At 48.7% G+C, this 23,989-nt stretch overlaps 1 protein-coding gene across 3 annotated transcripts in view; it reads left to right on the top strand.

Annotated features, from left to right (window-relative positions):
* Nucleotides 1-19,123: 19,123 nt before the first annotated feature.
* Nucleotides 19,124-23,989, top strand: part of LOC139273410 (uncharacterized) — a 56,453-nt gene continuing 51,587 nt past the window's right edge. For 2 of the 3 annotated variants that reach the window (XM_070890338.1, XM_070890383.1), the window contains exon 1: nt 19,126-19,230. The gene's annotated coding sequence lies outside the window, so the exon portion shown is untranslated. Of the gene's footprint in view, nt 19,231-23,989 lie in introns of all 3 variants that reach the window. The other variant, XM_070890458.1, reaches the window with a different exon arrangement.

Genomic DNA, 23,989 nt, shown 5'->3' with positions numbered 1-23,989 from the left:
CAAGCTACTCACCACCATCAACACACATCGAGGCCTTTTCATGTACAATCGATGCCCATTCGGCATCAGGTCGGCAGCTGCCATATTCCAGCGCAACATGGAGAGTCTGCTCAAGTCCATCCCGGGGACGGTTGTATTTCAAGATGACATACTTATCACGGGCAGGGACACCGACTCCCATCTCCGTAATTTGGAGGAAGTACTAAAGCGGTTGGATCGGGTAGGCCTACGAGTCAAGAAATCCAAGTGCCTGTTTCTCGCACCCGAGGTTGAATTTTTGGGCAGAAGGATTGCCGCTGATGGAATCCGCCCAACAGAGTCCAAAACAGAAGCAATTCACCTGGCACCCAGGCCCCAGAATGTCTCAGAACAGCGCGCCTTTCTCGGGCTACTCAATTATTTTGGGAACTTTATGCAGAACTTAAGCACGCTGCTGGAGCCTCTCCACATGCTACTCAGGAAGGGGTGCGATTGGTTTTGGGGGGACGCCCAGGAATGTGCCTTCAATAAGGCACGCAACCTTCTGTGTTCCAACAATGTTTTGACTTTCTTTGACCCAGGTAAAAAGCTAGTTCTCGCATGCGATGCGTCAGCATATGGGGTCAGGTGCGTTTTGCAACATGTCAATAGTGCAGGCAAATTACAACCCATAGCTTATGCCTCCAGGTCACTTTCACGGGCGGAGCGCAGATACGAAATGGTGGAGAAGGAGGCGCTCGCATGCGTGTACAGTGTCAAAAAGATGCACCAATACCTTTTCGGGGCCAAGTTCGCGTTAGAAACCGACCACAAGCCCCTCACGTCCCTCCTATCTGAGAGCAAGGCAATAAACGCCAATGCCTCGGCGCGAATTCAACGACGGGCACTCATGCTGGCGTCCTACGACTATACCATAAGGCACAGATCAGGCACAGACAACTGTGCCGACGCGCTCAGCAGGCTACCCCTGGCGACCACGGAAGGGTCTGATGAACAGGACTGTGAGATAGTCATGGCAATCAATGCCTTTGAGTCCACAGGTTCGCCCATGACGGCTCGCCAAATCAGAGCCTGGACGGCCAGCGACCCCACGTTATCTTTAGTAAAAAGATGTGTCCTAACCGGTGACTGGGCAGAGGCTCGCGATGCCTGCCCCGAGGAATTAAAACTCTTTCACAGGAGCATGCATGAACTATCACTTCAAGCAGACTGCCTGATGTGGGGCAGCTGAGTAGTCATGCCTCTGCAAGGCAGAGCGGCATTTGTCTGGGAGCTCCACCGCGAGCACCCGGGGATCGTTCTCATGAAGGCCATAGCCAGATCCCATGTCTGGTGGCCTGGTATTGACGCGGACTTGGAGCCCGGCGTCCGAAGGTGCACCATTTGTGCCCAACTCAGTAATGCCCCCAGGGAGGCTCCACTGAGCCCCTGGCCCAGGCCTACCAAACCGTGGTCGCGGGTGCACGTAGACTATGCGGGCCCATTCATGGGCAAAATGTTCCTCGTAGTTGTAGATGCATTTTCAAAGTGGATCGAATGCACCAATTTAAACTCGAGCACAAGCTCCACCACTGTGAAGAGCCTCGCAACCATGTTTGCAACGCACGGAATCCCTGACATATTGGTCAGTGACAATGGTCCGTGCTTCACCAGCGCAAAATTCCAAGACATTATAATTGACCACGGCATAAATCATGTCAAGACGGCACCGTTCAAGCCGGCCTCCAACGGCCAGGTGGAGAGAGCAGTGCAAATCATTAAACAAGGCATGCTTAAAATCCAAGGTCCTACGCTGCAGGGTCGCCTGTCGCGACTGCTGCTGGCATACAGATCTCGTCCGCACTCACTGACTGGGATCCCCCCCACGCAACTGTTGATGAAAAGGACTTTAAAAACAAGGCTCTCATTAATCCTCCCAGTCATGCACGAAATCGTTGAGGCAAAGCGCCGTAAGCTGACTGAGTACCATAACAGAAATTCGATGGGGAGATGGAATGAGATAGGGGACAAAATGTTTGTACTAAGCTATGGCAGGGGTCCCCAATGGCTTGCAGGGACAGTAAAGGGCAAGGAAGGAAACAGGCTACTGGTAGTACAAATGGACAATGGCAAAACCTGCCGGAGGCATGTAGACCAAGTCAAAAGCAGATTTACCAACAACACTGCGGAACCAGAGGCAGACTACAATGTGGAACTCGCACCACACCTGGTGGACAGACAGAAGGAACAACCTGAGGAAAGGACAATCCCAACAGACAGCCCAGGCGAGTCAACAACAATCACACCAATCGAAACAGACAGCCCAGGCGAGATAACAGCAACCACACCCAAAGAAAAACAGACACCAAGGCAAACAACTGAACCACAACTCAGACGCTCCACGCGAGAGCATAGACCTCCTGAGAGACTGAACTTATAAAGACAATAAGACCTTGGGGGAGGGTGATGTCATGTATCTTACATTATTATATATAACTGTATCCTAACATGCTATACATGACTGTAATAAGATATGACCTGTTACCACCAGCATACCTTACCACCAGGGGTGCACTTGCAAGAGACAGGTATATAAGGACAGGTCTCAGGCAAGTACAGCATTCCAGAGCTGTGAAATAAAGATGAAGGTCCAGAGTGACCTTGACTTCACTACATGCCTCGTGTGAATATGTACTGAGGGGACAGGACTTTACAGAGGATTCATTCTTGTTCATGACCAGGAAGACATTGTACAAATTTTCTTTCCTAATTCTCTGCCAGATTTCTCCTCTTCCCTCTTCTCCTCCCATGTTGGGGCAGATCCTGACTTTGTGCGACAGTGTAAAATGGGTGATAACAAGTTGGCAGCCCGTTTTATACCTCTCTCTCCATTGTTATTCCCATCCATTTTACACTATCGCACTGAGTCAGGATCTAACCTGCTGAGTGCAGTTCTCATTTAAATAGCCACTATTCAAGTATAAGCCTAGACAGTGAGAATTTTTCACCTATTGTACAGCGGGAAGCATCACAGCTGAACCAGACCCTTTACTTACCAGTCATCTGCCCACATCTCCTTCCCAGAAGGAATCACCAGATTGAAACCAGGAACTAGAACCCTGTGTGATTTTCCCCCTGTCCCTAACTGAAGGGCACTGAGGACAGTTGTAACTCCAACGTTCCTGAGTGAGGTCAGTGAACTTGGATCAGGAATGAAACCGAGGGCCCTCTGCTCTGTATGGTTCAATGGTGAATCAGGCAGTAGGTTTATCCACTGGGTCATCAGGGCAGCCTATTTTGTGAAGAAGTTAATCTATAAACTAAATGTGAAATCGATATTTATTCTGACAGATGATTACACTTTTAAACAGACCAATGTTGGGCTTTTCCAATCATCATTATCCTGGCAGTGGTGCTGTGTCTGAGAAAGTGCAAGGTTGCAGGTAAGATCTGGAAATTGCTGCAAACTATTTCAGGTTTCAAACATGTAATAAAATGTGAATGTGGCACATGATTCCAAAAATTAGGAATGACAATTATATCCTTGTTTATAAATTAAATGATACAATCCACTCGGATTCGATAAACAGATGTGTTTGTGTTTCTATGTGTCAAATATTCTAGGAATGCAAAAGTTGCTGAACTGCTCGAATGATGGGAGTTCTATACTAAGCAATGCAACTGGTCACAGATCAATAACAGCAACAACAACCTGCGTTAATATAGCACCTGTAATGTAGTAAAACCTCCCAAGGTACATCACAGAAGTGTTAACAAAAAATTTGAAACCAATTTGGTTCCGCAGGGCTCAGTACTGGGTCCCTTGCTTTTTGTGGTATATAGCAATGATTTAGATTTGAATATAGGGAGTATGATTAAGAAGTTTGCAGATAACAGTAAAATTGGTTGATATTGAAGAGGCCACAGCTGGAGTACTGCATGCAGATCTGGTCGCCGTATTATAGGAAGGATGTGATTGCACTAGAGAGGGTACAGAGGAGATTTACTAGGATGCTGCCTGGAATGGAGAATCTTAGTTGTGAGGACAGATTGGATAGGCTGGGTTTGTTCTCATGGGAACAGAGGAGGTTGAGAGGAGACGTCATCGAGGTATACAAAATATTGAGGGGCCTGGACATGGTGGATAGTAAGGGTCTACTTCCATTGGTGGAGGGGTTTATTACGAGGGGGCATAGTTTTAAGGTGGTTGGTGGAAGGTTTAGAGGGGATTTGAGGGGGGAGCTTCTTTATACAGAGGGTTGTGGGGATCTGGAACTCGCTGCCTGGAAGAGTGGTGGATGCAGAAACCCTCACTACTTTTAAGAGATGGTTGGATGGGCGCTTGAAGTGCAGTAACCTGCAGGGTTACGGACCTAGAGTTGGTAATTGAGATTAGACTGGATGACCTCTTGTTGTACGGCTCAGATATAATGGTAAGTACTGCAGGGAATCGAATACGGCCAGGGTGATCTCCTGGACTAGTTTCAATCACCTGGATGAGTCGGTGAGGAATTTTCCCAGATTTTTTCTCCCTAAATTGGCCTGGATTTTTATCTGTTCTTTGCCTATCCCAGGAGATCACATGGCTCCGGTTGGGGTGGAGTGTAGAATGTTTCAGTATAAGGGGTGTTGCAGTTGTGTGAGGCGGACTGGTTGGGCTGGGTGCTCTTTGCCTTTCCGTCATTGTTCACAGGTTTATATGTAACCTTCAGGGCTGCTGACCGAGGGCCGTGTGGCTCTTTGTCGGCCGGTGAGGACACGATGGACCGAAATGGCCTTCTTCTGCGCTGTAAATTTCTATGTTTCTATGTTTCTAAGCCATATGAGAAGATATTAGATATTAGCACAAGTGACCAAAAGGTTGATCGATGAGGTCGGACCTGAGGAGCGTAGTAAAGGAGGAGAGAGACACAGCGAGGTGGAGATGTTTGGGGAGTGAATTCCAGAGCTCAGTGCCGAGGCAGCTGAAGGTACATCCGCCAACATTGGAGCGATGCAAATCGGGGATATGCAAGAAGCCTGAATTGGAGGGTGCAGAGATCTCAGAGGGTTGTAGGGCTGGAAGAGATTACTAAGATTGGGAGGGGCGAAGCCATGGAGGCAATTCAAAACAAGGAGAATATTAAAATGGCAATGTAGCCAGACGATTATCGGTTACAAGGGCAGATGAGTGTTGTGGATATTTTCTCAGTTGTCTTGGAAACCAGGGGAAACATAATTTGGGACAGTTAGTAAGTTGGTTGGATTTTGCAATGGAACCCTTTATACATGGTCTACAGGAGGAATGGGTTTAATGGGCTGAATGATCTTGTTAGTGACGGTCACTCCAACCCCCCCTCCCCCCGCTAGTGAGGGGTCACTCCGACCCGCCTCCCTCCCGCGAGTGAGGGGTCACTCCGACCCGTCCCCTCCCCCGCTAGTGACGGTCACTCCAACCCCTCCTCCCCCCGCTAGTGAGGGGTCACTCCGACCCGTCCCCTCCCCCGCTAGTGACGGTCACTCCAACCCCTCCTCCCCCCGCTAGTGAGGGGTCACTCCAACCCCCCCTCCCCCCGCTAGTGAGGGGTCACTCCGACCCTCTCCCCCCCCGGTGAGTGATGGTCACTCCACCCTACCCCCACTCTCTCCCCCCTCCCCCTGGCTAGTGATGGTCACTCCGACACCCCCCCTCCCCCACTAGTGATGGTCACTCCGACACCCCCCCACTCCCCCGCTAGTGATGGTCACTCCACCCTACCCCCACTCTCTCCCCCCTCTCTCCGCTAGTGACAGTCACTCTGTCCTGCCCCTCCCCCGCTAGTGATGGTCACTCTGCCCCGCCCCCACTCACGCCCCTCTCCTGACACCAGCACCGCTCCAACCGGAAATATAAACCAAAGGGCTTAAAATCGGCGGAATGTCCGCCCTATGCATTCGGGTGGACACAGCAGCTAAAAAATGGTAGGTGTGCCCGTTTCGGGCTAGTCCACAAGACACCATCACTTCCTCAGGCACTTCACAACCAATGACTTACATTTGAAGTGTAGTCACTGTTGTTATCGAGGCAAACGTAGCAATCCAATTGATCCAGTGAAGATCCTGCAACAGTAAATGAGATGAATGATCATGTGCTCTGTTTCTTGGTGCTGTTGGTTGTTGGTCTTGCAGGCTGGGACTGCGCAGGCCATGGCCATTCCGAATGTACTCGGGAACAGTGGGTCTAGTGAGAAGGAGGAACTGAAAGATATCCTTATTAGGCGGGAAATTGTGTTCGGGAAATTGATGGGATTAAAGGCCGATAAATCCCCGGGTCCTGATAGTCTGCATCCCAGAGTACTTAAGGAAGTGGCCCTAGAAATAGTGGATGCATTGGTGATAATTTTCCAACAATCTATCGACTCTGGATCAGTTCCTATGGACTGGAGGGTAGAAAATGTAACACCACTTTTTAAAAAAGGAGGGAGAGAGAAAGCGGGTAATTATAGACCAGTTAGCCTGACATCAGTAGTGGGGAAAATGTTTTGGAATCAATCATTAAGGATGAAATAGCAGCCCAGTTGGAAAGCAGTGACAGGATTGGACCGAGTCAGCATGGATTTATGAAAGGGAAATCATGCTTGACGAACCTTCTAGAATTTTTTGAGGATGTAACTAGCAGAGTGGACAAGGGATGTGATGTATTTGGACTTTCAAAAGGCTTTTGACAAGGTCCCGCAAAAGAGATTGATGTGCAATGCCAAAGTGCATGGTATTGGGGGTAATGTATTGACGTGGATAGAGAACTGGTTGGTAGAGAGTTGGGATAAACGGGTCCTTTTCAGAATGGCAGGCAGTGACTAGTGGAGTGCCGCAAGGCCCAGTGCTGGGACCCCAGCTCTTTACAATAAACATTAACGATTTAGATGAAGGAATAGAGTGTAACACCTCCAAGTTTGCGGATGACACTAAGCTGGGTGGCAGTGTGAGTTGTGAGGAGGACAGTAAGAGGCTGCAGGGTGACTTGGACAGGTTAGGTGAGTGGGCAAATGCATGGCAGATGCAATATAATGTGGATAAATGTGAGATTATCCATATTGGAGGCAAAAACACGACAGAATATTATCTGAATGGCGGCAGATTAGGAAAAGGGGAGGTGCAACGAGACCTGGGTGTCATGGTTCATCTTCATCAGTCACTGAAAGTGGGCATGCAGGTACAGCAGGCGGTAAAGAAGGCAAATGGTATGTTGGCCTTCATAGATAGGGGATTTGAATATAGGAGCAGGGAGGACTTCATGCAGTTGTACAGGGCCTTGGTGAGGCCTCACCTTGAATATTGTGTTCAGTTTTGGTCTCCAAGTCTGAGGAAGGACGTTCTTGCTATTGAAGGAGTGCAGCGAAGGTTCACAAGACTGATTCCATGGATGGCTGGGTTGTCATATGAGGAGAGACTGGATCAACTGGGCCTTTATTCATTGGAGTTTAGAAGGATGAGAGGGGATCTCATAGAAACTAATAAGATTCTGATGGGACTGGACAGGTTAGATGTGGGAAGAATGTTCCCGATGTTGGGGAAGTCCAGAACCAGGGGACATAGTCTCAGGATAGGGGGTAGGCCATTTAGGACTGAGATGAGGAGAAACTTCTTCACTCAGAGAATTGTTAACCTGTGGAATTCCCTGCCGCAGAGAGTTGTTGAGGCCAGTTCATTGGATATATTCAAGAGGGAGTTAGATATGGCCCTTACAGCTGAAGGGATCAAGGGGTATGGAGAGAAAGCAGGAAAGGGGTACTGAAGGAATGATCAGCCATGATCTTATTGAATGGTGGTGCAGGCTCGAAGGGCCTACTCCTGCACCTATTTTCTATGTTTCTATGACAAGGTGGATGCAGAGAGGATGTTTCCACTGATGGGGGAGACTAGAACTAGGGGGCATTGTTTCAGAATAAGGGGCCGCCCATTTAAAACTGAGATGAGGAGGAATTTCTTCTCTCAGAGGGTGTAAATCTGTGGAATTCTCTGCCCCAGAGAGCTGTGGAGGCTTGGTCGTTGAATATATTTAAGGGGGAGATAGACAGATTTTTGAGCGACAAGAGAATAAAGGGTTATGGGGAGCGGGCAGGGGAGTGGAGCTAAGTCCATGATCAGATCAGCCATGATTGTATTAAACGGTGGAGCAGGCTCGAGGGGCCAGGTGGCCTACTCATGCTTCTATTTCTTATGTTGTTATGTGGAGGTAAGGCTCTGTCTAGAGCAGTTTTCTGTTTTCCAGGGGATAAGGTAGCTGATCTCCAGGATCGTGTACATAAACTGATGAAAGGTGAGTGTAAAGATACTGTAATAGGCTTACATATTGGAACTGACGATATTATGGATAGAAGACCATTGGTTTTGCAGGATACCTACAAAAGCCTCATTAATGTCCTTCAGCAAAGGGGTGCGAGGGCAGTAGTCTCTGGGCTATTACCGGCCATGTCCCGATCGATGGAGAGGAATACCCGGATCGTGGGATTCAACATCTGGCTTCGGGATCTCTGCAAAAAGAAGCTTCACTTCGATAATTGGGAGCTGTTCGCTGGGCAAGGCAAGTTGTTTCGAAGGGACGGTCTCCATCTTAACTTCGTGGGAGCACAAAGGCTGGCAGAGGATATTGAGCATGTGTTCAGAAAGCATTTAAACTAAGTCAGAACGGGGAGAGTGGCGATAAGTTCAAAGTTAGTAATAACTACATACATGCTAAGCAGGAAGATGAACCAGGTAAGGAACAAATAATGAATAACTTTAAGAAATTTGATGGAGACCTTTAAATTGCTTTGCTGTAAATGCACGGAGTGTTAGCAGCAAATGCTGTGGTGAGGAATTTAAACGTATCGTGTATTTCTGAGACATGGCTGGATGACAATGATGGGTCAGACATTCACCTAAAGGGCTACGAGGGTTTGAGAAAGGATAGGGTGGGTCAGAGGGGAGGTGGGGTTGCTATTTTTATCAGTGAGAATCTAACAGCTAGACAGAGACTTGATATTGTCTGATCAGGCTCAGCTGGAGCTATCTGGGTTCCAGTGGACCAAGCTCACGGGCAGGGATTAATTATCGGTAATTGTTATAGTCCCCCGGGTCAGACACTTGAACGTGACGAATTATTATGGAAACGGATCACTGATGTTTTTAATATAAAATGCCACCTTTGTCTGGTGGGTGATTTTAATTTCCTGCCATTCAGTGGCACCATGGTTTACCTGCTGCTGAGGCGGAAAGTGCAGCTGGAAAATGTATTGAACATTTACAGGACTGTTTCCTGAATCAACATGTGAATGAAGTAACTGGGGAAAACCATAGATTGAATCTGGTGTTCAGTCGTGAGCCTGACCTTGTATCAGGTCTCCGTATGGGGGAACATCTGGGCAACAGTGATCACATTATACATCCCAATTGGCCGGGAGAACCAAAGGGACTGAGAACCTGCAACTCAGACCACATTTCAGAAGGGCAACCTTCTCCAAAATGGCAGAGGTCGTGCAACAGGTAAATGGGCCAACCCTCCTCGTGGTGAAGCGTCCGATGTTGAATATAAATGGAAAGTTTTTAAGAATAAGATTAAAAATGTGGAAAACAAAGATGTACCCAAGATCTAAAGGTGGAAATGTGGTAAGAAAAGGCCCAGGTGGCCGACTGACTCTGTACAAAGACAAATAAGATGTAAACAGAAATGTTTTTATGAACTAAAGAAATTTAACACTCAACTAAATAGGGTTGATTACAAAGAACAACTAAAGAAAACTAAGGCTGCTATTAGATCAGCAAAAAGGCTGATGGAAAAAAGGATTGTAGACAACTGTGGCAGTAATGGGAAGAGCTTGTTTAGTTATGTGAAGAGTCAGAGAACTATCAAAGACTGTATTGGGCCACTGAAGGGTGTTCAAGGACATCATCATCGTCACAGGCGCTCCCTCGTATCGAGGATGACTTGCTTCCACGCCAAAAAGGGATGAGTGCACAGGTGTTTCAATGAAGGACCGAATATTCCAGGTCCCAGACTCTATGTTGAAGGGTGGAAGATGTCTGTGCGTGGATTTTTTTAACGTGGGGTGACCGTTGCACACCAGCCACCACACGGGCTTGACAGAGCGAGGTCTTGGTCCAGTGGCAAGGATTACCCAAGATGACTGGAGATCAGCTCTGCTGCACGGACCCAGTGTGCACACATATCACAGTGTGAGCTGGGCCATGCTGCCCCTGGGCCCTCGCCTCTTCTGGGCCCCGAACTCTCGCCTCTCCTGGGCCCCGATCACATCGCTCCACAATCTCTCGCTGCTCCTTTGCCCCAACCTCACCGCTCCTGCTGTACCTGCCCACGCTCCAATCAGCAACCTGGACCTTGGTGATGTCCAATCCAGTCATCCTCTCCACAGCCGTCGCTCTCCAGCCCGCGCTGTACCTTGAGGCGGTACGCTCCGCGCTGCTCCTTTGAAGGCCCCGACCTGTTGATGGTCCTTGCAGGTCGGGGCCGCTGTGCAGAATGCCGGGTCGGGCCGCACGTTCAAAGACAGGTTACTAATGACTCACTGAGTATGGCGGAAATATTGAATGAGTAATTTGTATCAGTATGCACCTTGGAAGATCATGCTCAAATATTAGACATTAATAATACTAGTTTAATCAGTAACATTAGCAGAGATAAGCACATCTGTAATGGATCCGTTGCTAAGGATCATGGCCTGCATGTCGCCGTGGAGCAGGTGAAGGATGATGGAAAACTTTTGGGGGCATCCGAAATGGAGGAGGACGTTCCATAGATTCTCGCGGTTGACATAGAAACATAGAAATGAGGTGCAGGATTAGGCCATTCGGCCCTTCGAGCCTGCACTGCCATTCAATAAGATCATGGCTGATCATTCAACCTCAGTACCCCTTTCCTGCTTTCTCTCCATACCCCTTGATCCCTTTAGCCGTAAGGGCCAGATCTAACTCCCTTTTCAATATATCTATCGAACTGGCCTCAACAGTTTTCTGCGGTCGAGAATTCCACACGTTAACCACTCTCTGGGTGAAGACGTTTCTCCTCATCTCGGTCCTAAATGGCTTACCCCTTATCCTTAGACGGTGACCCCTGGTTCTGGAACTCCCCAGCAACGGGAACATTCTTCCCGCCTCTAACCTGTCTAATCCCGTCAGAATTGTATATATTTCTATGAGAATATATTTCTTCTAAACTCCAGTGGAGACAAACCCAGTTGATCCAGTCACTCCTCATATGTCAGTCCTGCCATCCCGGGAATAAATCTGGTGAACCACCGCTGTACTCCCTCAATAGCAAGAACGTCCTTCCTCAGATTAGGAGACCAAAACTGAACACAATATTCCAGGTGTGGCCTCACCAAGGCCCTGTACAACTGTAGCAACACCTCCCTGCCCCTGTACTCAAATCCCCTCGCTATGAAGGCCAATATGCCATTTGCCCTCTTCACTGCCTGCTGTACCTGCATGCCAAATTTCAGTGACTGATGTACCATGACACCCAGGTCTCGTTGCACCTCCTCTTTTCCTAATCTGTCACCATTCAGATAATATTCTGTCTTCCTGTTTTTCCTCACATTTATCCACATTATACTGCATCTGCCACGCGTTTGCCCACTCACCTAACCTGTCCAAATCACCCTGCAGCCTCGTAGCATCCTCCTCACAGCTCACACTGCCACCCAGCTTGGTGTCAGCTGCAAACTTGGAAATATTACACTCAATTCCTTCATCTAAATCATTGATGTATATTGTAAATAGCTGGGGTCCCAGCACTGAGCCCTGCGGCACCCCACTAGTCACTGCCTGCCATTCTGAAAAGGACCCGTTTATCCCGACTCTCTGCTTCCTGTCTGCCAACTAGTTCTCTATCCACGTCAATACATTACCCCCAATACCATGTGATTTGATTTTGCACACTAATCTCTTGTGTGTGACCTTGTCAATAGCTTTTTGAAAGTCCAAATACACCACATCCACTGGTTCTCCCTTGTCCACTCTACCAGTTACATCATCAAAAAATTCTAGAAGATTTATCAAGCATGATTTCCCTTTCATAAACCCATGCTGACTTGGACCGATCCTGTCACTGCTTTCCAAATGCGCTGCTATTTCATCTTTAATGATTGATTCCAACATTTTCCTCACCACCGATGTCAGGCTAACCTGTCTATAATTACCGGCTTTATCTCTCCCTACTTTTTAAAAAAATGGTGTTACATTAGCTATCCTCCAGTCCATAGGAACTGATCCAGAATCAATAGAATGTTGGAAAATGATCACCAAAGCATTCACTATTATTTTTGGGGCCACTTCCTTAAGTACTCTGGGATGCAGCCTATCAGGCCCTGGGGATTTATTGGCCTTCAATCCCATCAATTTCCCGAACACAATTTCCTGACTAATAAGGATTTCCTTCAGTTTCTCCTTTTCGCTACACCCTCGAACCCCGAGGATTTCCAGAAGGTTATTTGTGTCTTGCTTAGTGAAGACAGATCCAAAGTATTTGTTCAATTTGTCTGCCATTTCTTTGTTCCCCATTATAAATTTACCTGATTGTGTCTGCAAAGGACCGATGTTGGTCTTCACTAATCTTTTTCTCTTCACACATCTATAGAAACTTTTGCAGTCAGTTTTTATGTTCTGTGCAAGCTTCCTCTCATACTTTATTTTCCCCCTCTTAATTAGACCCTTTGCCCTCCTCTGCTGAATTCTAAATTTCTCCCAGTCTTCAGGTTTGCTGCTTTTTCTGGCCAATTTATATGCCTCTTCCTTGGCTTTAACACTATCCCTAATTTCCCTTGTTAGCCATGATTGAGCTACCTTCCCCTTTTTATTTTTACTCCAGACAGGAATGTACAATTGTTGAAGTTCATCCAAGTAATCTTAAAGGGTTGACAGTGGATAGACTTTAAGTATCATTTGCCACTGTCAACCCTTTAAGTATCATTTGCCAGTCTATCCTAGCCAAGGCCTTTGTAAGCTGAAAAAGGCCAGGTATAGGGCGCTGAGCACTTCGAGTCTCAATGCAGAGAGCGTGCAGAAATCAAGCGCAGCCAGCAGAAAGAGCGTGCGGTAAACCAGTCCCACCCACCCCTTCCCTCAACAACTATCTGTCCCACCTGTGACAGGGACTGTGGTTCTCGTATTGGACTGTTCAGCCACTGAAAAACTCACTTGAGGAGTGGAAGCAAGTTTTCCTCGATTCCGAGGGATTGCCTATGATGATGATGATGATGAGATAAGCATGTTGTTTTAGAAAGAACAGGGCTCCTCAGGGCTCATATATCACAAACATTGAGAGGGTTCTGATCGCTCTGCTGTTTCTGTTTCTGTGAGGTGGATGGCTGCTGTATAATGGGTTTTACATTTAGAGAGAGAGAAAGGTGGATGACCTGACTCGGTCCCCACCCCGTAATGTGTAGCCACACGTAGGGGATTTATTACAGAACAATAACATCTCCAGCGGAGACTCTCCCCTTCCCGTATCTTCAGTGCACCATCGCATCTCAAAGCACATTGATGTTCTCCATCTTCCCTCAGCTTTGGTCGTGGCCAGTGTTGTCCCGGCAACCATAAGGCTCCGTATCATGGTCTGTGGGAAACACCATCAGTGTAGTATTTACTCTTTGGCAGTTTTTAACTGATCAATGTGAACAATGTCTTGTACTTAACGCCTTTGAACCTCCAACCATCCAACTCAGAGGCGAGAGTGTGACCACGGAGCGCAGGTCACTTGATGGTCCTTATATGAAATATTTTAACCCAGATCAGAGGTTTATTTGCTAAGTTTTAATTATAACTCAGAATACACAAATGAATAGTCACTAACTCAAATTGTGAACAGGCTCCTTGAGCCTATTAACTGCCGTTCAATTAGATTATATCTGATCTCTCGATCTACTCCATTCACCCACCGTTGCTCCATATCCCTTGATACATTTACGCAACAAAGATCTTCCATCCTCAGCCTTGAACATTTCAATTGTCGCAGCATCCACAAACTATTGGGGCAGTGAGTTCCACATTTTCACCAGCCTGTGTGTAAAGAGGGTTTGCTTGCTGTAACATACGTTTTACAAATGATGCCCCTTCAGCACAGGAAGTGCTGCAGACAGGTTTCAGAGAAAAGCCAGCAACTCAGCCTGGCCATAAACAGACCACATTAGTTCTGTTCACAGATTGTGAAAGTCTGGGTGTATTCTGTAACATCAGCACGGAGTACAATGGAGGATGTACGAGGAAAGTGGAACGTTTTAAACACAAATAATTTCCCCAATTTCCCAACTTGTGAACCCGTCGTCATGGTGACTGACGTCCCGCTCCCCTCCCCCTCCCCCACACACCCTCCCCTACACACCCCCCACACTCCCCCTCCCCCACACACCCTCCCCCACACTCCCCCCATACTCCCCCTCCCCCATACTCCCCCTTCCCCACACTCCCCCTCCCCCCACACTCCCCCTCCCCCACACACCCTCCCCTGCACACCCCCCACACTCCCCCTCCCCCACCACACACACTTCCCCTCCCCCACACTCCCCCCACACTCCCCCTCCCCCACACTCCCCCCACACTCCCCCTCCCCCACACTCACCCCACACTCCCCCTCCCCCACACTACCCCCACACTCCCCCTCCCCCACAATCCCCCTCTCCACTCCCTCTCCTCCACCGCTCCCCCTGCCCCATAATCTCCATACTCCACCCCCTCCTCACACTTGCCCTCTCCCCATCCCACACCAACCCCTCCGCCTCCCACGCCCCCCACACCGTTCCCCTCCCCCCTGTACCATCCCCTCCCTTCTTCCCACTCCCCCTCCCCCTCCCCCCTACGCCCTCCCCCTCCCCCCCACACACTCCCCTTCCCTGCCCCCCACACGCCCTCCCCCTCCCCCCCACACACTCCCCCTCCCCCCCCCACGCCCTCCCCCTGCCCCCCACACACTCCCCCTCCCCCTCCCCCGTGTTACTGCCTGCCCGTACATCTGATGGACAGCTCCTTCTCCACACACTCGAATGTAACTGGAAAATGGTGCCTGAGACCAGGTGGACTGATGTTCCTGGTGTTTTTTTGGTATTTGCTTCTGAATTAATCCAATTGGAAGGAAATCAGACCCACAGCAATGTGGTTGACCTTAACTGCCCTCTGCAATCACATAGCAAGCCACTCAGTTTTAACAAACCGCTACGAAAAACAAGAAGAATAAAACTGGACGGACCACCCGGCATCGACCTCGGTACCTGCTTCACACACGACAACGGCCCACCCAGCCCAGCCCACCCGGCAAAGTCCTCCTCACCCACATCTGGGGACGTGGTAAAATTGGGAGAGCTGTCCTACAGACTAGTTCAGCAACAGCCTGACATACTCATACTTACACAATCATACCTTTCAGACAATGTCCCAGACTCCTCCATCACCATCCCAGCGGCAGGACAGACCCACCTGAGGTGGTGGCTCAGTGGTATACAGTGTGGAGGGAGTGGCCCTGGGATTCCTCAACATTGACTCCGGACCCCATGAGGTCTCATGGCTTCAGGTCAAACATGGACACAGAAACCTCCTGCTGATTCCCACCTACCGCCCTCCCTCAGCTGATGAATCAGTTCTCCTCCATGTTCAACACCACTTGGTAGAAGCACTGAGGGTAGCAAGGGCACAGAATGTGCTCTGGGTGGGGGACTTCAATGTCCATCACCAGGAGTGGCTCGGTAGCACCACTACTGACCGAACTGGCCGAGTCCTGAAGGACACAGCTGGCAGACTGGGCCTGCGGCAGGTGGTGAGAGAACCAACACGAGAGAGCAACCTACTTGACCTTGTCCTCACCAATCTACCTGTCACAGATGCATCTGTCCATGACAGCATTGGTAACAGTGACCACCACACAGTCATTGTGGAGACAAAGTCCCATCTTCACACTGAGGATACCCTCCATCGTGTTGTGTGGCACTACCACCGTACTCAATGGGATAGATTCAGAACAGATCTAGAAGATCAAATCTGGTCATCCCTGAGGCGCTGTGGGCCATCAGCAGCAGCAGAATTGTATTCCACCACAATCTGTAACCTCATGGCCCGACATATCCCTCACTCTACCATTACCATCGAGCCAGGAGACCAACCCTGGTTCAATGAGGAGTGGAGAAACAGCATGCCAGGAGCAGCACCAGGCGTACTTGAAAATGAGGTGCCAACCTGGAGAATCTGCAACACAGGACTACATACATGCTACACAGCAGAAGCAGCATGCTATAGACAGAGCTAAGCGATCCCACAATCAACGGATCAGATCAAAGCTCTGCAGTCTTGTCACATCCAGACGTGAATTCATGGAGCCTCCTCCTCCCATTAGTTGTTTAGTGGTGGACCATTAAACAACTAATGGGAGGAGAAGGCTCCACGAATATCCCCATCCTCAATGATGGCGGAAACCAGCTGTGAGCGTAAAAGACAAGGCTGAAGCCTTTGCAACCGTCTTCAGCCAGAAGTACTGAGTGGCTTTCTGCTGAGGTCCCCACCATCACAGAAGCCGGTCTTCAGCCAACTCGATTCACTCCATGTGACACCAAGAAATGGCTTAGTGCACGGGATACAGCAAAGGCTATGGGCCTTGACAACAGCCCGGCTGTTGCGTTGAACACGTGCTCCAGAACTAGTCTCGCCTCTAGCCAAGCTGTTCCAGTACAGCTACAACACTGGCGTGTACCTGACAATGTGGAAAACTGCCCAGGTATGTCCTGTCCACAAAAAGCAGGACAAATCCAATCCGACCAATTACCGCCCCATCGGTCTCCTCTCAAACAAGTGTGGCATCCAGGAGCCCTCGTAATGAAGTCAATGGGAATCAGGGGGAAAACTCTCCACTGGCTGGAGACATACCCAGCACAAAGGAAGATGGTTGTGGTGGTTGGAGTTCAATCATCCCTGACCCAGGACATCGCTGCAGCAGTTCCTCAGGGCAGTGTCTTAGGCCCAACCATCTTCAGCTGTTTCATCAATGACCTTCCCTCCATCATAAGCTCAGAAGTGGGGGATGTTCGCTGCTGACTGCACAGTGTTCAGTTCCATTCACAACTCCTCAGATAATGGAGCAGTCCATGCCTGCATACAACAAGATCTGGATAGCATTCAGGCTTGGGCTGATAAATGGCAAGTAACATTCATGCCACACAAGTGCCAGGCAATGACTACCGAGAGTCTAACCACTGCCACTTAACATTCAATAGCATTACCATCACCGAATCCCCCACCTTCAACATCCTAGGTATCACCATTGACCAGAAACTTAACCGGACCAGCCACATAAATACTGTGGCAACAAGAGCGGGTCAGAGGCTGGGTATTCTGTGGTGAGTGTCTCACCTCCTGACTCCCCAAAGCCTTTCCACCATCTACAAGGCACAAGTCAGGAGTGTGATGGAATACTCTCCACTTGCCTGGATGAGTGCAGCTCCAACAACACTCGAGAAGCTCGACACCATCCAGGACAAAGCAGCCACTTGATTGGCTCCCCATCCACCACCTTCAACACTCACTCCCTCCACCACCGGCGCACCGTGGCTGCAGTGTGCACCATCTACAAGATGCACTGCAGCAACTCACCAAGGCTTCTTCGGCAGCACCTCCCAAACCCACGACATCTACCACCTAGAAGGACAAGGGCAGCAGGCGCATGGGAACACCACCACCTCCACGTTCCCCTCCCAGTCACACACCATCCTGATTTGGAAATATATTGCTTTTCCTCCATTGTCACTGGGTCACAATCCTGGAACTCCCTCCCTAACAGCACTGTGGGAGCACCTTCACCACACGGACTGCAGCGGTTCAGGAAGGCAGCTCACCACCACCTTCTCAAGGGGCAGTTAGTGATGGGCAATAAATGCCGGCCTTGGCAGCAACGCCCACATCCTGTGAACAAATAAAAAAACATTATTTCGTGTCGATGAGACTAATTTTTTACTTTTAATTTTCACTTTAACAATAAATAGCAACAGGACCCAAAAGTGTAAAGACTGACAATAAGAGCTATGTGCAGAGAATGAGGGTAAACCAGTATTTCTGTGCCTGCCCCACACCAGCCATTCTGGACAGCAGCCTGGCTCCCATGAAGGTGAGCGCTGGGCTCAGGATTCCCTCAGACCCATTCCACTGTCCCCTGCTCATTCTTCCCCTTTGTTTTACTTTCTCAATCCCTCCTCTCTCTGGGAATGTATCCGATTCTCTCTTCATCCTCTGTCTACCATCTGATTCAATGGTCTTCCCTGTTATCTGATCCCATCACTAATACCCTTTCAGTGAAAACATTCTCCCTGCCCTCGCTTCCTATGCAGAACTTAATTTGTGTCACCCGGTATGTCGCCCCTCATCATACGGAGCAACTTGTACGGATCAATTCTGTCTGCTCTCTAAGGATCTTGAACATTTCCGTCTGACAATCTCCAGGTGTGACTTCCTTAACCTTTCCTGATAAATTACACTCCTGATCTCCAAATCATCTTTCTTGCTCATCTCTGTAATCCTCTATTGGTAATAATATCCTTCCTGTTATTGGGTGACCAAAGATGTACACAGCAGTGCAGAAAGGGTTCCACTCATTGTCTGATAGATTTGTGGCTGTAAGATTTCAGTCCTTCTGAATCTGGTTATAATGTTCCTGATTTGCCCTCTCTCATTTTCTGCTATCTGGAGCTATCTCCCGATCCTTATCACCAGGAGTGGACCGAGGGGGAATCACAGATTAACCTGACAGGTCTGATGGAATCACCCAAACGTGCGAATGAACCCATCCCTGGGGATTTGGGGCGGCGTCAGTGTTTATGGCTAGAGATGGCCGGGAGATCTGCTCTGTCCCTGTTCTGTCGTGGGCTGGAACCCCTGAATTTCAACCCTGGCACTTCATGGTAAACACTCCTTTCATTATCAAACAGCAGCTTCTCCCATTTACCATGAGCTCTGCCATTTGAGATCCTCCAGTAACATTTAAATGACCAAGACTAACCCCTTTGCCTCCCACCCCTAAATGTTTTTGAGCTTGATAAGTTCCCATTTTGAGCTGCCCTGTGTTTTATTTATTGAGCCAATATTCTATCTCAGCTCGAACAGGCACAGCACCAATGATGTCTGACCCCTGAGCTGAAAGGGAAGAGGAAGCTTGCCTGTCCTGTGCTTTCACAAGAGACTACGTCAGTTACTTTGTGCAGAGTAATGACTGAGACCTCAGAGTGTTGTGTATCGCTGGGAGCTTTGCTGCTCCGTCTCTAGACTCCTTCACTGGTCTCTTCCCACAAGGTAGGCAATCTTACTGCAATCATACTTCTTTTCAAAGGATTGATGTAAATGTGCTTTCAATAACTGATCCCATTTGGGCATTGCTCAAAGACCTTGTCCCTTGTTGATCTTTCACTCTTTCAGGTCACTTCCTCTGTTGCACCCTGTTCCTCTTTAGACTAAACACGGGCATCAAGTGCTTATTTATTTGGTTTGTCTCATTTTTCATAAAGCTCCAAGAAGGAGGTTTCTTACAACTAACTGATGGCCAACTTTTGTCTAAAATTAGGGTCTTAAATCTGAACAAAGCAAATTACGTAGGTATGAGGGGCGAGTGGGCTGAGGTAGATTGGGAAACGACTTTAAAAGATTTGACGGTAGTTAGGCAATGGCAAACATTTAAAGAAATAATTCACAACAAATATAAATTTGCTTAAGGAATAAAATCCCTACGGGAAACGTAGTCCAACCGTGGCTAACAAGGGAAGTTAAAGATAGTATTAGATTAAAGGAAGAGGCTTATAATGTTGCTAAAAGGAGAAGTAAGCCTGAGGGTTGGGAGGATTTTAGAATTCAGTAAAAGTGGACCAAGGAAAAAAAATAACAATTTTAGGCATTGCTCAACCGAGAGCCAATGTAGGTCAGCGAGCACAGGGGGTGATGGGTGAACAGGACTTGGTGCGAGTTAGGACCCGGCCAGTGAGCACAGGGGGTGATGGGTGAACAGGACTTGGTGCGAGTTAGGACCCGGTCAGTGAGCACAGTGGGTGATGGGGGAACAGGACTTGGTGCGAGTTAGGACCCGGTCAGTGAGCACAGTGGGTGATGGGGGAACAGGACTTGGTGCGAGTTAGGACATGGTCAGTGAGCACGGGTGGTGATGGGGGAACAGGACTTGGTGCGAGTTAGGACATGGTCAGTGAGCACAGGGGGTGATGGGTGAACAGGACTTGGTGCGAGTTAGGACCCGGTCAGTGAGCACAGGGGGTGATGGGTGAACAGGACTTGGTGCGAGTTAGGACCCGGTCAGTGAGCACAGGGGTTGATGGGTGAACAGGACTTGGTGCGAGTTAGGACCCGGTCAGTGAGCACAGGGGGTGATGGGGGAACAGGACTTGGTGCTAGTTAGGACCCGGTCAGTGAGAACAGGGGGTGATGGGGGAACGGGACTTAAACATAGAAACATAGAAAATAGGTGCAGGAGTCGGCCATTCGGCCTTTCGAACATGCATCACCATTCAATGAGTTCATGGCTGAACATGCAACTTCAGTACCCCATTCATAGAAACATAGAAACATAGAAAATAGGTGCAGGAGCAGGCCATTCGGCCCTTCTAGCCTGCACCGCCATTCAATGAGTTAATGGATGAACATGCAACTTCAGTACCCCATTCCTGCTTTCTCACCATACCCCTTGATCCCCCTAGTAGTAAGGACTACATCTAACTCCTTTTTGAATATATTTAGTGAATTGGCCTCAACAACTTTCTGTGGTAGAGAATTCCACAGGTTCACCACTCTCTGGGTGAAGAAGTTTCTCCTCATCTCGGTCCTTATCCTTAGACTGTGACCTCTGGTTCTGGACTTCCCCAACATTGGGAACATTCTTCCTGCATCTAACCTGTCTAAACCTGTCAGAATTTTAAACGTTTCGATGAGTTTCCCTCTCATTCTTCTGAACGCCAGTGAATACAAGCCCAGTTGATCCAGTCTGTCTTGATATGTCAGTCCCGCCATCCCGGGAATCAATCTGGTGAACCTTCACTGCACTCCCTCAATAGCAAGAATGTCCTTCCTCAAGTTAGGAGACCAAAACTGTACACAATACTCCAGGTGTGGCTTCACCAAGGCCCTGTACAACTGTAGCAACACCTCCCTGCCCCTGTACTCAAATCCCTTCGCCATGAAGGCCAACAAGCCATTTGCTTTCTTAACCGCCTGCTGTACCTGCATGCTAACCTTCAATGACTGATGTACCATGACACCCAGGTCTCGTTGCACCTCCCCTTTTCCTAATCTGTCACTATTCAGATAATAGTCTGTCTCTCTGTTTTTACCACCAAAGTGGATAACCTCACGTTTATCCACATTATACTTCATCTGCCATGCATTTGCCCACTCACCTAACCTATCCAAGTCACTCTGCAGACTCATAGCATCCTCCTCGCAGCTCACACTGCCACCCAACTTAGTGTCATCCTAATTTGGAGATACTACATTTAATCCCCTCATCTAAATCATTAATGTACAATGTAAACAGCTGGGGCCCCAGCACAGAACCTTGCGGTACCCCACTAGTCACTGCCAGCCATTCTGAAAAGTACCCATTTACTCCTACTCTTTGCTTCCTGTCTGACAACTAGTTCGCAATCCATGTCAGCACACCACACCCAATCCCATGTGCTTTAACTTTGCACATTAATTTCTTGTGTGGGACCTTGTCGAAAGCCTTCTGAAAGTCCAAATACACCACATCAACTGGTTCTCCCTTGTCCACTCTATTGGAAACATCCTCAAAAAATTCCAGAAGATTTGTCAAGCATGATTTCCCTTTCACAAATCCATGCTGACTTGGACCTATCATGTCACCTCTTTCCAAATGCGCTGCTGTGACATCCTTAATAATTGATTCCATCATTTTACCCACTACTGAGGTCAGGCTGACCGGTCTATAATTCCCTGTTTTCTCTCTCCCTCTTTTTTTGAAAAAGTGGGGTTACATTGGTTACAATGCTGACACGGGTCAGCACAGTGTGTGATGGGTGAGCTGGACTTGGTGCGAGTTAGGACACAGGTCAGTGAGCACAGGGGGTGATGGGTGAACGGGACTTGGTGCGAGTTAGGACACAGGTCAGTGAGCACATGGGGTGATGGGTGAATGGGTCTTGGTTTGAGTTAGGACACGGGTCAGCACGGGGTGATGGGTGAGTGGGACTTGGTGCGAGTTAGGACACAGGTCAGTGAGCACAGCGGGTGATGGGTGAGCGGGACTTAGTGTGAGTTAGGTCACAGGCAGCGAGCACAGGGGGTGATGGGTGAGCGGGACTTGGTGCGAGGTAGGACATGGGTCAGCGAGCACAGCGGGTGATGGGTGATTGGGACTTGGTGCGAGTTAGGACAGGGGTCAGCGAGCACAGGGGGTGAAAGGTGAGCGGATTCGATGCGAGTTAGGACACGGGTCAGCACAGTGGCTGATAGGTGAGCGAGACTTGGTGCGAGTTAGGACACGGCAGCAGACTTTTGGATGAATTTATGGAGCACAGGACGTGGGAGGCCAGCCAGGAGTGTGTTGAAATAGTCAAGTCTAGAGGTAACAAAGGCATGGAAGAGGGCTTCAGCAGTAGATGAGCTGAGGTAGGGGTGGAGTTGGGCGATGTTACGGAGGTGGAAATAGATGGACTCAGTGATAGCACGTTCAACTGTATGAGGGACACCACCACCAGCGCTATTTAAATGTATCATAAAATACTTGCGGGTTAGTTGGTGGATTATTTCTTCTGTAAGTTGCTGAAATTCTATGGTTTGGATGTTTTCCATACTGGTTAAAAGTTTCAATATTCCACAAGGAGCAGTCTGTCTGGTGCTGAATTACATTTTGGTAACGTAAAGGCTTGTGCACAAACCAGTTGCTTCCAGGCATAAGTGGCCTAGTAGGGTTTCCTCTTGGCTTTGAGCGTGACTGGGAGAGTGAGCAGAGGCCACGCAGAGCAGTACATCTGCTGGAAGAGGGAGGAGGAGGGAGGAGGAGGGGGGTAAGTGTGCTCAGCAGGAGGCCATATCCACAGAGAGCCTTCAGGGAGGAGGTCTGTTGATGAACAAACTCCTGGAGTGTTGTGATGCCCTGGAAAGTCCTTTGAACATTGGTATCTATGGCCACAATGGCAGCAGTCTGAGCCTCCAATGACCACAAGCTGAGATTGCCTGACAACAGTCTGAGGATCCAATGACCACAAACTGAGATTACCTGACAACAGTCTGAGGATCCAATGACCACAAGCTGAGATTGCCTGACAACAGTCTGAGCTGCCAATGACCACAAGCTGAGATTGCCTGACAACAGTCTGAGGATCCAATGACCACAAGCTGAGATTGCCTGACAACAGTCTGAGGATCCAATGACCACAAGCTGAGATTGCCTGACAACAGTCTGAGCCTCCAATGACCACAAGCTGAGATTGCCTGACAACAGTCTGAGGATCCAATGACCACAAGCTGAGATTGCCTGACAACCGTCTGAGCTTCCAATGAACACACGCTGAGATTACCTGACAACAGTCTGAGGATCCAATGACCACAAGCTGAGATTACCTGACAACAGTCTGAGCCTCCAATGACCACAAGCTGAGATTGCCTGACAACAGCGTGAGGATCCAATGACCACAAGCTGAGATTGCCTGACAACAGTCTGAGGATCCAATGACCACAAGCTGAGATTACCTGACAACAGTCTGAGGATCCAATGACCACAAGCTGAGATTACCTGACAACAGTCTGAGGATCCAATGACCACAAGCTGAGATTGCCTGACAACAGTCTGAGGATCCAATGACCACAAGCTGAGATTACCTGACAACAGTCTGAGGATCCAATGACCACAAGCTGAGATTGCCTGACAACAGTCTGAGGATCCAATGACCACAAGCTGAGATTGCCTGACAACAGTCTGAGGATCCAATGACCACAAGCTGAGATTGCCTGACAACAGTGTGAGCTTCCTCTGCAACACTCAGACTTTGGGTGGGTGCTGCTTGTGTTGCAATGGATGCTGGGACATTGGCCA

This window comes from Pristiophorus japonicus, chromosome 1 (assembly GCF_044704955.1).
Source record: "Pristiophorus japonicus isolate sPriJap1 chromosome 1, sPriJap1.hap1, whole genome shotgun sequence".
Taxonomy (NCBI): Eukaryota; Metazoa; Chordata; class Chondrichthyes; family Pristiophoridae; genus Pristiophorus; species Pristiophorus japonicus.
Note: the sequence above shows the minus strand (reverse complement) of the source record. Positions and strands in the feature narration are given on the sequence as shown.